The sequence below is a fragment of the Etheostoma cragini genome, chromosome 20 (genome assembly GCF_013103735.1).
Source record: "Etheostoma cragini isolate CJK2018 chromosome 20, CSU_Ecrag_1.0, whole genome shotgun sequence".
Taxonomy (NCBI): Eukaryota; Metazoa; Chordata; class Actinopteri; order Perciformes; family Percidae; genus Etheostoma; species Etheostoma cragini.
The window spans coordinates 8,329,367-8,343,487 of NC_048426.1; the positions used below are offsets into that span (position 1 = coordinate 8,329,367).

General features: G+C 42.2%; 1 protein-coding gene across 4 annotated transcripts in view; it reads right to left on the reverse strand.

Annotated features, from left to right (window-relative positions):
• The window catches only part of fndc3ba (fibronectin type III domain containing 3Ba), a 100,341-nt gene that overhangs the window by 56,025 nt on the left and 30,195 nt on the right, over positions 1-14,121 (reverse strand). The window lies entirely within an intron of this gene.

Genomic DNA, 14,121 nt, shown 5'->3' on the forward strand with positions numbered 1-14,121 from the left:
CCCCACCCCTCAACCCTTCCCATCTTCCATCTGTTGCTCCTTCCGCTTCCGACTACCGGAGAGGTCAGGTCAAAGATTAGTTATGAGGTCATATCCTCTATGTGGGATCATCACTGTATTACCTGAGCAACAATAGGGCATATGCATGTAAGTGTGTAATCTGGCCATTTGAGACGCATCAAGGGGGTATACATAATTACAATAGGACCACATATCCCATGAACCCTGTTGTTTCCTGTCACTAATTGGATGTCACCTGGTGCTCGGCCCTTCTCATTCACTGCCTACATGCAATTCTCAAACAACAAAAAGTATAAGTGGGTGAATATTTAATATTATTGCTAATTCAGTGATATCAAATCATTATGGCACAATCATATTGTTTTATCTTTTACAAAATTCTTTCTGAATGTATGCCTCTTAGCAAAATGAAGTTTTGTTTCAAACATTCAAAAATCCTTTTTCAAAGTATCAGTGAGTGTTCATGTGATTTGGCTATTGAGAATAGAAAAAAATAAGATTCATTACAACCATAGACAGTGAAAGAAATGAACCAACAGATCCCGTTGTTGTGGACGGGGACCAGTGAAAGATATTAGAAACACTTTTCCGGTGACGGCTGAGTGTTAATGCGCATCCTCCAACTGAACTTGACGACGTACTGTAGATGTGACGTGAGCAATGTGACTGAAAGTTGTAAGTCTTGTGGTAGCTGTGCCAAGAGAAATCTCAATCATTCCCAATCAGCAGAGACGGAGAGTGTAGGTATATGAAAGAAGATAACATAGACACAGGCTGATCCTTGCTAACTAAAATGCTAGTTAACATTAGTAAGTAAACCTAAACAGCTAATGCAAGTCCAAACTGTCTGCCAGCTTACCCTGTACTATACGGTGATTCCTCTACTGTGCAACAGTGAGGCACGTGGTTTTGACACAATCGTTTTTACAAAAACATTTGCTATGGAGCCGTAACGTCAGATATAAGGTAACGAAGATTTTTTATACATAATTTTTTTTTCATTTAGAAATAAACAACGGGCAAATAGAGTTTTGAAACGCTTTAGATATAAAGTTATTTGCTGTCAAAGTGGCGCCAAAATGAATGGCAGACACTGGGATGCTAACGGCGGGTGATGGCTTGGTATCATAAAAATGGCACCATAAGAGCTACGCTTAGAGAGGAGAGGCTTACCCCCTTGATTACAACCACAATAGCTGCACTGAGACCTAACAGTAAATACGCGGCGTAACAAGCTACTATGCAAGTTAATAGGGCAATTGTGCAGCTTGTATTTACCTTCACAAAAGTGCTCGTTTTGCCACTGACAGGCTCAGGTTAATATTCTAAGTGTCTACATTATAGAAATTATCCCTTTAATTCTCTTTGAGGCCTTTCCGTTTTTACCAGAAACAGCACTGAAGTAGCTAGTGCTAAACCTACCGGACTAGAGATGTAATGGTTGGAAAAGTGAAAAGACGACCCAAAACGGCTTTTTATAGTTGTATTTTGTTTCTGTCAACTTTGAATGAAGTGAATTTTACGATGTTAAAATGTTTATTTACATGGAGTCTGGTGCTTTAGCAAAAGCAATTTTGCGGACGTTTTTATGTTTAAAAAAAAGAAAAGATTTTACTCTTTAACAGAACGGTGCACCTCTTTAGAAATCCTTTCCTTCATGTTGTCAGACACTGGCAAAACGACAGGTAAAGACAAGCTGGACATTTGCCCTATTAACTTACACGGTAGTTTGTTTCATCGCTGCCGACTCGCATAATACTGGACTAATGTCTAAGATTGTTGTGTATAGACACAAAAACATAGGAATATAGGGTTGGAAAAAAACGGTAGCCTTTAAGTTGGACTATACTACATCAATGACTTGACTTTCCTATTGTGATGGTCACTGAAATAAATGTGAGGTCTGTGGTCAGATGGGCATTTATTTCCGGGGGTCAGTGAAACGTGGACATATTTGTTTGAGAGCAGCTGTCCAAAGCATCCAAGAGAACCACATGAATGATGAGAAGGCACTGTGACAAAGACAAAACAACAACACTGACACAGGGGGAAGAGCTGAGAGGAAGGCGGAAGGGTGTATATTATATGCTCAATGACGATGCACTCAAACAAAAAAAAAAGCTTGCAGTGTCCAGCTGCCTGTACATCCATTTGCCTACATACACAGACACAGGAGATGATGCAACCTTTCATCAGATGTTTCATGATACAGCTGTTAAAGACAGCTGCAACTGGGCCCCCAAAGCACAACACACACACGCACACATTCAAACAGTCTCATGGACGGCCAATAACTTACATCCATAATAATGCACTGACTTATACACACCGCATAAACACACTCATCTATACAGACAGTAAGCATGAAGATCAACTGTGTGTATCAGTTTGTGTTCTGTCTGTTGAACTGAAGCAGTAATTAGCTTTTTAAAAGAAGTGAAAAACTTTGACTCCTTCCCTTCATTTCAGCCCTGCACATATGGTGACCACATTGAAAGGAAACGCAGACCCTCTTGGGAAGGTGTGTGTGTATGTGTGTGTGTGAGCTGACACACATTATAAAACAACTGGATTGAAAGGATTTCCATAAAAAACATGCCATTACTAAATAGACAGAGATTTTCTTTAAACTTTAACGTTAAAGTACAACACACTCACACGGTCTCTGTATACCCTATCAGAGCCCCATGGAGGCAGCGGTCCAATCTAGATGGATATTCGTATTCCTGTGAGTTTGTGTGTGTCTGGGTCAGTTGTGACGTGGCATTGCCTGGAAGTTATGTAAGGATCAGCAGGGTAATGTTATCTGTCCTCGGTGCTCCAAGAGCAAGACACTCCCACGATAGCTTCCTCTACCGGCAAGCCAACACACACACACACACACACACACACACACACACACACACAACATGGGAAGTTTAGTAAAAAAGAAAGAGAGGGAGAATAAAAAGAGAGATAGAGGGGCAATGGAGAGAGCCTGCTGCTGCAGGAAATGTGGGAGACAACTTTAAAATAGCAGTGTACAATATCTACACTTCCTGGATTAGTGCTACATACAAAGACACACAAATACACACGCATAAGAAAGCCCTTCGGTCCATCTCCGGTGAGTCTGGCGGACATCTTTGCTGGGGGCGTGAGGCTCAGTGATGGAGAATAAAGTCAGGACACACACACACACACAGTCTGATCCTGACTGTGCTCTGTGCGACAGTCTGTAATTTGAGCGGGCTGCTGATTTGCTGTGGAATGTAAATCATAAGCTGGAAAGTTGCTACGTTTGAACACTGGGTCTTACTGTATGTACATAATGTGTGTGGTGTGTGTGTGTGTGTGTGTGTGTGTGTGTGTGTGGGTGCAGGTATGTGTAAGCACATTCCTGAGGAAGAGTGAGCCCCTCGACTCAAGGCCTCCAAGCTCAAAGTTGCATAACAGTGTCATAAGAGAACGAGGACAAAGCATTCTCAGTTATGGCAGCTGATGAAACTATCAATGCCATCACGACTTCATTAATATCTGACATCAACATATTAGAAAGAGAAGAAGAAACAATCACTATGAGGCTTGTAAAACCAGGGCTGCATTTTACTAGCCCACTGGTTGGGCGTTATATTTCAAATAAAGCATTCTCTACTCCATCCAGATTATGAAAAAAATAACTAAAGTATTAAAGCTTTTGCAACAAGAGTGGAGAAAACTTTCCACCCCTTCTTGTGCAAAATCTCCCTTCCAGGCCAAATGCTCTTTAGGGTCTGATGGCCGAGATGGTTTCTGCAGAACAGAACTGCCGTATCTGTGCATGAAAGTCCTCAGTTCCATCTTTGGATGTTTGCCCGGAGGTTGTAAAAGTGTTCCTCATCCCTGGTTGGCAAGGGCATTCAATTCTATTGTAACCTGCTTCTTTTCCGTCGCTTATCCACTGTCTTTATAGAAAAGACTACCATGAAAGTCATCTGTCTATCTTTCTTTCTTTCATTTTTAAGATGTATTTCTTACCTGATTTGGGGGGGGAAACCCTAAATCTGACAGTTAATAAAGTATATATTTCATTTGCAAAGTAAATAAAAAAATAAATACACTAATTTATCATTCAACAGAAATATTGTTTTGACATACAGTCAGTGAAAAGTGACATTTTACTTAGCTAAAGAGTAATGTTTCCAGTAATATAATCTTATTTCTGGGCTATCAATCACTTCAAAACAACAGGTGTCATTCAAATGGACGCATAATCTTGGAAATAACACTTCATAAATCTATAAATGTCTTTGTGTATTTGAAGTACTTGTGCAGTGCTTATGTTCCAAGTCATAATGGTTCCTCCAATATGAAGCTGCCGGTCTCTCCAGGTCTGCGCTGGTCTCCAGGAGGTTCTAAAGACTTTGAAAAGCGTTGGTATCTTTTAAACCTTATTAATTAATTTCAAGTTAGTTATGTAACTTTTATTTATCCAGGTTAGTCCCAATGAGCTTAAGTATTGTTTTCTTTTTACAAGGGAGAACTGGCCCAGACAGCAGCAGCGCTTTAAGTCTTTAACACTCAAGAGCCCCAGAGCATTGGAAAACATGTGTAAGTTATAAAAAAAAAAAGAAATTTAACACTCCTTTTTTTTTGCATTTTTGGAAATGATATAACTCCAAATGGAGAGCTTTGTCTCCAAATGTGATACACCCAGTTCATAGGCGATAATCATAAGCAAGACACACTACAGCCAGCTTATAAAATTATTGAAGAATTCTTCAACAAAGATCCTTAGCGGCCAACAAAAAAATGTTTTCATCTAAAACAACCAAGTCCCCTACATTTTAGATCTAATGTAGGAAGAAAAAAAGCTTCTCTGCTTATTTTAAAAGGGTTACATTTCTTAGAATATGATGTTAACATGTACATCTTGTCATCCTGTCCTGATCACTGTAACAGTCCTTAAGCATACAAGCCTAGATCTGTTTAGTGTTCAGCTTGTAGCCTGGGTGCCAGCCCATACCTCCACCCAGCCCAGATCTCCCCCACCCAGAGGAGGGGTGCTGTCAACCGACCTACTTCTGCTGCTGGGTCTGCTCCAGAGGAGAGCAACGTAACGTCTGGAGGGACACTGAGCCCAGCCATGCTTTGTTTTTAAAATCTCAACATGCATACCGTTACAGTTACAGTTATACACACTCACACTCAGATAGACACAGATGTATGTGGCTCACCAAGACACACAAATGCACAAATGCCCAGATTAACACCTGGTCATTTGTGCATAAACGTTTAAAATGTCATACTGACACGGACACGCACACTTGCACACACTTGCACACACACACACACACACACAAACACTTGACTTGAAGTGGAATGCACTGACATTTGAATAGTTTACACTGACCAAAATCACGGTCACCTTGGCACAAATAAAATACAACCAAATGGGGGATGGACGGACGGACAGGAACACACACACACACACGCACACACAAACACACAAACAAGATCTGTTCAAGTATTATTACTATTACTACTATTATAATTATACTACTATAACTATTGTTGCTAGAAGATATCCATGACCATCCAACACACAACGCATCGAGCGACGTACTCCACTTATCACTTTTGCCGTTCATGCACGCCTGCACATGGACACGTCGCAGACTCCTGACATACATGTACAAGCATGCACATGCACACGCATACACACACAATCCAAGCACTGGTGACTCATTGTATCCATTCCCTAATCAAGTCTACATGTCTAGGAGGAGAGAGACAAAGTGAGAGCAAAGAAATGCAACAGCTGTTGTAAACAGACCCAGAGTCTAACAATCATTTCCTGCTCAAGCTTCCATGCTCTCTTCCATTTCTCCCACTCCCTTGAATCCTCAAGATGCAACACATTTTGAAACCTTGACCCACTAAAGAAAGAGCACCGCTTTCAGTCATTTTTTACTAATCATGTCCCCTCTGTGCACAATCTGCTACGTTTGTACCCAGTTGTACACCTCTCCCTTCATTCTCCTCTCTCGCCTCCCCTCACTTTCCTCCTTCCATCTCTCCACATGTTGATGTGGGGCATTTCTGGTGCATGAGTCACAATCCGAATCCCATTGAGTTTCTGTCCACCGCAAAGAGCAGAGAAAGTGTGTGTAGGGAGAATAGAGGCTGTGTGAATCTCAGTGGAAAGAAAGAAGGCAAGACTCAAACTCCTAGATTAGCAGGGACTTTCCCTCCTACTCCCCATCTCTGAATTCCACTGTGTATGCGCGTGTGTGTGTGCGTGTGTGTGTGTGTGTGTGTGTGTGTCTGACCCATGGCTGCTGGGAGTTCAGACAAGCAAGGAAGGGCACAAATGTAAATATTGTGTTTATATGTGAGAGGAGGCGAAACATGAAGTATTTCAGTCAAACCAAATTCTCTTTTAGACCAACATCAAATCTGTTGCTCTACCAGTCCTACTGATCATTGTTCGGCCTCCGTGGTTGGGCCCTTCCATCGACTGTCAAATCCAATCAGAGCAAAAAGAGAAGAAAAAGGGGCTTCCCTGTGAAATCTGATAACACATGATGATGAAACTATAACAAATGTATTTAATCCTTTTAAAATTCCACTCATCCTATGCATCCCACCACCACTGGCAGCTACAACATGCCCATGTGATCAATAAATGAGCGGAATGTGGAGAGGAATCAACATTTTTTAAGGGTCAAGTTTCATTCAATTTATTTCAAACCGCATGCAAATCACAAAAAATTGAGCTGGAGTTATGAGGGTAAGACTGACATCAAACAATACTACAAGCTAGGAACCCAGGGAGAAGGAGAGACAGGGAAGCAAGGGAGGAAGTGAAGGAGGTTGGAAAGGGAAGGGAAAGGAGGAGGGAATGAGGGCGGAGGGAGGGAGAAGTGCTCCAGCTGTACCCTGAGCTTCAAGGGAGCCAAGAATTTCATCCCTGGAAAAGCTCTCTTTCTTTCTCTGGAAAGTTCTGCAAACTCTCTCCTCTACACAGCTGCTGTTAATACACACATCCACTTTCACACAGTCTTACAAACGAAGACAGACACAGTATTCTCCAGAGTTTGGCCCACTCTTCCTCCCACCCCTGTGTTGCCCTTAGTGGGCCAGTCCCAACAGCAAACCAGGAGCTGGCAGACAAGACCAAGTCCGCAGCGCGGGGTGGCTGGGGTCATCACATAGAGGAAGTGGCCTCGCCTGGAATGCATGGCAGCGGACACGACCAGACATGCGGCGTCTGATTCTCTCACTCTCACCCTATTCCGCTTTCTTCTTTCTGTCTGTCTCCCTTTATTTACCTTTCTCCATGCTATCGTTTCAATTCCACTCCATTTCTCCCTCCCTCCCTTCCTCCTTCTGCCTCCTCGTGCCCTCCTGTGAGGGCATTGGGTTTATAAGTGTGTGCTGGGCAGGGCATACAACAACAATTCTCTCTCTCTCTCTCTCTCTCTCTCTCTCTCTCTCTCTCTCTCTCTCTCTCTCTCTCTCTCTCTCTCTCTCTCTCTCTCTCTCTCTCTCTCTCTCTCTCTCTCTCTCTCTCTCTCTCTCTCTCTCTCTCTCTCTCTCTCTCTCTCTCTCTCTCTCTCTCTCTCTCTCTCTCTCTCTCTCTAGAAGAAGCTTTTAACTACACCGTGCCAAATAAACCAAACCAATCCTCTCAGTCCTTTTGTTTCTTTCAAAGTACATTTGAGTGGAAAATAATGGAAATAGAAAAAGACAGGTATGTCACACACTAACACACACACAGCACACGCATACGCACCCATAAGCATGCACGCACGCACAGACACACACACACACACACACACACACACACACTGTGCCCAGAGGGACCACATTCCATTACACACCACCTGGAGGGAGAGTCCGTTCCCATGGTGACCACTTTCCCCAAATCCAATGGGACATAAAACAAAATTGAAACACTCACACTAAACACTAAGGTAAGTCCTCCAAAAAAATGTTCTGTCTGGCTGTCAAGCCTAAACTGCATACGTGCAGATGCATGCACGCACCCAAACACACAGTACTGTACACACACACACACACACACACACACACACACACACACACACAAACAACACACACACAGACACACACACACAGATGGTTTCTCTATTATTTGATGCCTCTCCACCATGTGTCTCTCCCTCTCCAACCATACCAACCAAGACAGAAACTTCACTTTCTGAGCCTTAACGCTTGCTGTAACAAACCTTTTGATATGGTTTCCTGGTCTGACACACAACCAACATGACATGAGTACTGGGAGATGTAGTGGCTTGTATTGGGGATGCGGACAGTAAAATCTACAACAGTGGGATATTTCTGAAAATCACACTGCTGTCCAGTGAAAACCTCAAAATTTGGATCGTTTGATTAAATATTCCTTTATGGGTTTATACAATTCTCATGCTTCTTAGGTTAAATTGAAAAAAAACTATTTACAACTAGTAAGTTGCATAACAATAACAACACGCCCATTCATTTGTCTGGTCACTCCCATTTACACACAAACTTTTTTTCTTTAAAAAAAATAAGGAAACCTAACTCATAAAGCATAAATTACGTTAATTTCAGTACACGTGCTGTGAACCATTTCATCTGACAGGCCAGCGAGAATACAGACGTCATTCGGCGGTCTTCCACTTATCTAACTTTCAATCCTGCTCCGTTTGATCGTCCCACTGTCCCAAAGGGCTGGATTTTAAAGCAGGTTTGAAAAGCAACCGAATCGAGTTACAGGCAGCAACGGGACGGTCCGAAACAGATCTCTAATTAGCCCCTTCTGAGAAAAGTGTATTTGTGTTCTCTCCCCCAGATTGTTTAGAGCCATGTAAACACAGGCCGCGAGACTTTCCACCATATTTTCTCAACCAGCTATTTCCATTTACATCAAAGGGCTCCCAGTGTGGAAGTGCACACTTTGCGAGAAGCCTGGCGAAGGAGAAGCTCAGCGTGCTTGTCAAGTGAAACCAGAAAAAGGAATATCAGCATTGTCCATACTACTCGGAAAAACACCCAAGCAGGGAGTAACTGAGACAAATGAAGTGAGACAGAAATAGAGAAAGGGACAGAGAGGCTGAATGATGAAAGGGAAGAAAAACACAGGGTACGTCCCAATTCCTTTCATCATCTCCTCCTTTCCCTTACTCGCTTAGTTCCTCCTAATTAAACAAAAAAACGAAGGCAGGAGGAGGACATCGAAGAAACGTCTGAATTGACGTCAATTACAGATCAGACCATGACTTGAATCTGCATTTATCAATTTCCTTTCACTTATAAATGCATTATAATTTAGTGGTCTCACCATTTGATACAAAATGAAAACAGATTCACATTACAACTACTGTCACTTAAACACAGTGATTTATGGCTGTAGTATCACTGGTAATTATGCTAATAGACAATTACAACAGAAAGCAATAAAATATTCAGTGTTATTTTCCATTAAAAGTATCAGTAATTTGATACAACTGCAGTGTTGTGGTGATGGGATTTCAACGCAGCATCTACTTATTACTCACACACTTTAATTTTGTATTTTTCTGATAAAAAGCCTTAGGCCTATGGTCCTCTCGTGTGTCCTCCATCAAAAGCAACTTTGAGCAGAGATAAGTTAAGTGGAACGTCCTTAATGACTGATCAATTTCAGGAGTGCGGAGATATAAAACAGGGATGGAGAGAGAGTAACAATAAGGGAGAAACAACAAAACACACATACAACACACATCTGAGGGTAAAACACAAAACAGACCATGACGCGATTCACACTCTTCTCTGTTGGGAAACATGTGCACACAGCTGGCGCAGAGACCACATCACTGAGGTCATGCAGGCAGCATGCACCGTAACCATTGTTGATCTGAAGAGCGGCCTAGGCTAACCAGACAGCAGCATAGCATTGGACTACATTTGCCATTATGCAACAGTGAGAATGGACTTCATCATGGCTGCATTCTGCACTTACAGACAGGAAAACTGAGTTCAAGTTCAACTGCCATTTCAGTTTTTATGTTCAAATAAGGTTAATTATCCATAAGAAAATAACCTGTAGGAACTTTTTGGTATGTTTTTGTTTTAAGCTAAACGAGAGGAAACATGCTTACTCTACGTGAAAGGTTTTATTACATGCTTGTGCTAAAGAAACAGTTTTCCTAATAAACACCCATTCTACGAACAGTAATGTCAAAGACAAGTGGACATTTTGCCTTATCTCCAACATGCTGTATCAGCCTCCTATATAACATAGGAAACACTCCACTCTAGTAGATAGAAATGTTTTTTCTGCCAACATGTTAGTTTGATCTCAAAGAGATTGAGTGCTTGTTACCTGCTGATATTTTATACATGCAAAGACGTTTTAGATGTTGAACTGATTAGTTTCAAGGCGAATGCAGCCCACAGTAACTATTTGAGATGTTGTACATCCAGTAAGGCCACCCAAGGTTGCATGATGTTATATAAATCAAACCAACCAACTGTTGACTATCCTTAATCAAACTCAACAGGAGACTTGTGGCTGCTGCCACCCATGCCTAATGATGTCACATCCTCCCTTGCAAGACACAGCTTCCTGCTCTTCACCCCCTGGCCTCATCATCCCTTATAAAAGTCCAACAAAGAGCAAACAACAGTAAACCAACACAGCCTTGTAAAACACACACACACACACACACACACACACACACACACACGTTAACACACTCACATTCCATAGCAGGGTGCTCTAACACACCCTCTAGAGTCTTGTCCTTTGATGTGAGTGTGGGAAAGCTCAGGGGAATGGTCTTAGTGGGGGAGGGAGAGAAAAGGGGGGGGGGGTGTAGAGTGGGAGGGAAATGGAGGGAGAAAAGTGTATACATGATAGCAACCCGAAAGATGGGGGGGTGTCAGTTTAAGCTGACCCCTGGAGCATCGGGAGGTCAGTCTGTTTAAACAGGGCTAGGAGGCATGCAGACTCTCACATACACAGCGCATGCTAATTAACAGACTGATACAGGACAGGATTCTAGAGGCAGATAAAGTGATTTCACAAAAGAAAATTGGCACAAAGAAACACCCATAAAGCCATAGAAGCAAATCAGCCCAGCGACAGACTCAGGAAGAAAAAAACGCCGATATAAAAGCAGGGAAAGCAAATCAGAACTCAGGGCAAATGTAAATTATTCCACTGTGCACAGTGCAGTTCTAAAAGGGATTCTGTGCCCTGAGGTTATGGAATTTGTTAATACAATTCAGCTCAAACTTTCAAGCCAAATATAATTCAGCTAGTAGCATTAAATGCTGGTGTGTATAATGAGCAATTCTTTAATTTGAATCCAACAAGTACAATAATCTCTTTGGTGCTCCAGGTTTGCTTTACGGTAGAGGCAGAAGGAAGGCAAGAAGCGGGAGGGAAACAAGTCAAAGGAGTAAAAGAGGGAGAAAGAGAAGTGAGCAGAGGAGAAGGGAGGCTGAAGGTTCCTATGAAAGACTCTCTTTTGGCTGGTGTGTCGACGTCTCCAGGCTGGTTCTGCCTTGGCAGAGCATCTGTGCCTGTATGTGTACGTGTATGAATGTTTGCATGCATGCACCGCAGTGCAGCAGCTAAACAGAGGTTACTTTATATTAAAAAAGTCCTGAGGTCACTGTAATCTCGCTCTCTGTCACACACACTTGCACAGAAGTACGCCAGAGGGAAAACACACACACACACAGACACACAAGTACACAAGCATGCGCAAACCCAGAGCTCTGAGGTCTCAGTAATCACACTGAGTCTCTGTCTAAAGAGCGACTCAGTTAGCCTTCAAAACACACTGCCACACTCCACCTCTCATTAAACCCAGTGACCTCCTCCAGATAGAGACAGACAGCAAGAATGTACGTATGTGTGTGTGTGTGTGTGTGTGTGTGTCTGTGTGTGTGTGTGTGTGTGTGTGTGTGTGTATGGCCCTCCACATTAATAATATGTGCTTTCAAACATGGCCCCAAGCCCCCAGCAACCCGCCCAATTAACTGTCATCAAATGTAGTAAAAGGCACCCCAAAAAAACCACACAAAAAACACACACACACAGAAACACACTGTGCTTTCAATGCTAAATTTTGCATGCAAGTGCACACATGCACCCACACAAATAAACAGACAGCGGCCAGACACCAACTACGTCAATGCTGTGTGTCTTCTAAAATCTGTGTCTGGTATCTCATTATTCTATTCCCTGTAAACAGTAACACATTATTCCATTATTCCATATTTTTTTTGTATCCATCTTCCTGCAACTCATTCATCCATATCAATACATTTCTTGTCTCGTCAACTGTATGTGCACATCTTAGCATCCGCTCATCCAATCATTTACTGTTTCTCTCTGGCATTATCTGTGCCTCTAAGGTCCGCCTAGGGCGATCCCTCCGATTTCAAGGAAAAATTGAATTACACTGCGGGCAGAGAAAAGGAGGCGGGCTGTAATTAGTTACAACATAGAGTATGGAGTGGGCGTGGGTGCTCTCACTCAAAGAAAACCTTCGCAGAGTTTAAAGCAAGAGTGAGAGAAGAAGCAAGAGACCGACAGATGGAGAGAGATTGAGTGGAAAACAAAGGCGCCCTTTCAACGTTTTTTAAGCACTAGCTTACTCTGCTGACATCATCAAAGTGAGACGCTGTTCCATAAGAGTCGGGGAATTCCCGCGTTAGTGCCACCTCTTTCTGTCTTGAAATGCTGTTACAGTAAGTGGCTTACATGACCAGCCTTTTTGTGTACTGATATCAGATGCAGCCAGAGAGGGAGACCCTGGCTGCCCACTCTGTCACTGACTATGCTTTCAACTAGTCTTTTATTTAAAGATAACACACGTACCACTTCCCCCTCACTTCCTTTTCCTCGCCCTTAAACGTGCAGTAAACAGCCGGTCTGTTGCATGCAAATTTTGATGTCATGGGAGCGTCGGAACTATTTATACTGCGAGGTGGTTGCGACACTAGATGTAGTCTTCTCCTGAGCAAAGGCTACCAACTTTGCTATTTCTACGGACTAGAAGAAGAAGAAAAAGGTAAACAATGGCAGAACTGGCGGCAACGTTGTCATTTTAACGTCACAATTGCGCGCGCCTGCAAGGCTGCGCCAACTGTAAATCTGCCCTTAATGCTGCATTATTGAGCGAAGAAGACTAGAATTAAAGTGAAGGGCAAACATTGGTGTGAGACTTCAAATTTGCTTGAGATAGGAAATTCATTTTTACAACGTTCATGTTGTAATGTAATTTGGTTTAAACAGGGACAATGCACAATTGACCATTAAGAACAAGGAGAGATGCATTGTGCCAGGTTGCAGCCCAATTGTTACATCTGGGCAGGTAAGTAAAATTAAATAAATATTCAATGCAAGAGAAGTACAAAACATCAGAATACACAATTTTCCAACCACATTCCCTCCTAACTTTAATAATACTAATATGTGCAAAGTTGCATTTTTAAAATTACATCCATGTGTTGGGGGGGAAGTCGTACTAGGTTTGAGAGTCAGCTTCTCAACTTCCAAGAATCTCCACACAATGAAGAAAAACTAGCATATGCCGTCCCCTGTGTGGGTTTCAAGTCTCCATCATATGAGTTTTATAATAAACTGAAATTAGTGTAACGCATTGGCTACCTACAGTAAGAGGTCAAATAAAATCTAAAATTTAATTCATAAGCCACACCTTTTTGGGGAGATAACTCTGTGTCCTTCCTTATTTCCCAAAATACTGACTATGTTTGACTATATTTTTCAACTCTTACATAACTTTGGTTATCACTAACCATATTCCATTACAACATTACGTAAGGCCTTATGCAGGACCTCTCAACAGCCCTGACAGTGACCTAACGAGAACAGCCACCCTTAGTTTTGGGATTATCTAGTGGTCAAAAGTAAAATATGTGGTCTAGGGGCTTTTACTTCAATTCTGGATTAAACTTGATTTACATCATTCTCTGATTAGATTGAATAATGCTACTACTACTAATATTTTTTAATACGATAAAAGACACTACACCAACATGTCCCTCTCCGGGGAACCATCACCTTATCGTGGTGGAGAGGTTTGTGTGTCCCTATGAACCTGAGGGCTGTGTTGTCTG